The following is a 1,124-nucleotide window of genomic DNA, read 5'->3' as shown; positions in this document are numbered from 1 at the left end:
CATCTAATTCTGAGTGTGTCTTGTGCAGCCTTGAGTCTTTGCTTCTGCTTTTTTAGACTCCTCGCGGTGGCAACAAGCCTTTGACGGGCATTCTGTTGCTACGGGTGTCTGTCCGGTGTGAGGTCGTCCGGACTATTATCTTTGACAGAGTCAGGTTGTTCGGTTTGATTCTCCGTGTTGCCGTGGTCCGGCGATGGTTCGCCCTACTCTAACGTTGGGTCTATATGATTGTTGTTTCTGTCGAGGCGGGATTTGGAGCGGCGCTTACGCCGCCTCTTTGACTGCTTCTCGAGGGGACAACCCTTCATTGCGCCCTTCTGTTCCTCGTCATTGTTTTCTTTTGGTGTGTTCACCATGTATACATCATGTGATGAAGTGGGCGTCCAGTGCCCTGTGGGAAGTGGTTCCTGTTCGTCTCCTGCATCGTCGCCCATACCGTTGATGTCTTCGGAGTCGAGGTCGAGCATGTTAGTTAAGTCATCGACAGTGGCTACTAAGTGGGTGGTGGGTGGGCGGCGAATTTCTTCGTCATCTGCATCCCAATCCTGCCGGACATAGTTCGGCCAGGATCCTCCTGACAAGGAGAGGGACCTTAATGTGTTCAGTATGTCACCAAGGGGCGAGTGCTGAAAAATATCCGCAGAGGTAAACTCCATGATCGGCGCCCAATCGGATTCAATAGGATCGGGCGCAGGCCGTTCGGAGTCCGTGGCCGGAGAAAGATTTGGCAGTTTAACAATACGACTCTCGTGCAAGGTAAGGTCGATATTCGGCTCGATCGCCGCTAAGAGTAAGGCCTCCGTGGTGGGGTCCATCCACCCGTCCATGGATGGCGCAACTGGCTCCGAATTGAGGGTCGGAGCGGCTGCCGGTGCGATCTCCTGAACACTATATGATGGTAGAGCTAAATCGTACTCATCGTGACCGCGTGACGCACAAGGCAGAGGCTCGAATCCGTCGAAGATCAAGTCTCCGCGGACATCGGCTATCCGGGGAGGAAAGTCTCACCCTGGACTGCATCGCTATCGATGATAGTAGGAGCCATCAAGCCTAACGGCGATGACACAGAGGAACTCTCAATGAAAGCACCAATGTCGGTGTCAAAACCGGCGGATCTCGGGTAG

The sequence above is a fragment of the Triticum urartu genome, chromosome 1A (genome assembly GCF_056163025.1).
Source record: "Triticum urartu cultivar PI428250 chromosome 1A, HENAU_Tu73, whole genome shotgun sequence".
Classification (NCBI taxonomy): Eukaryota; Viridiplantae; Streptophyta; class Magnoliopsida; order Poales; family Poaceae; genus Triticum; species Triticum urartu.
This window is presented reverse-complemented; position numbering follows the sequence as displayed.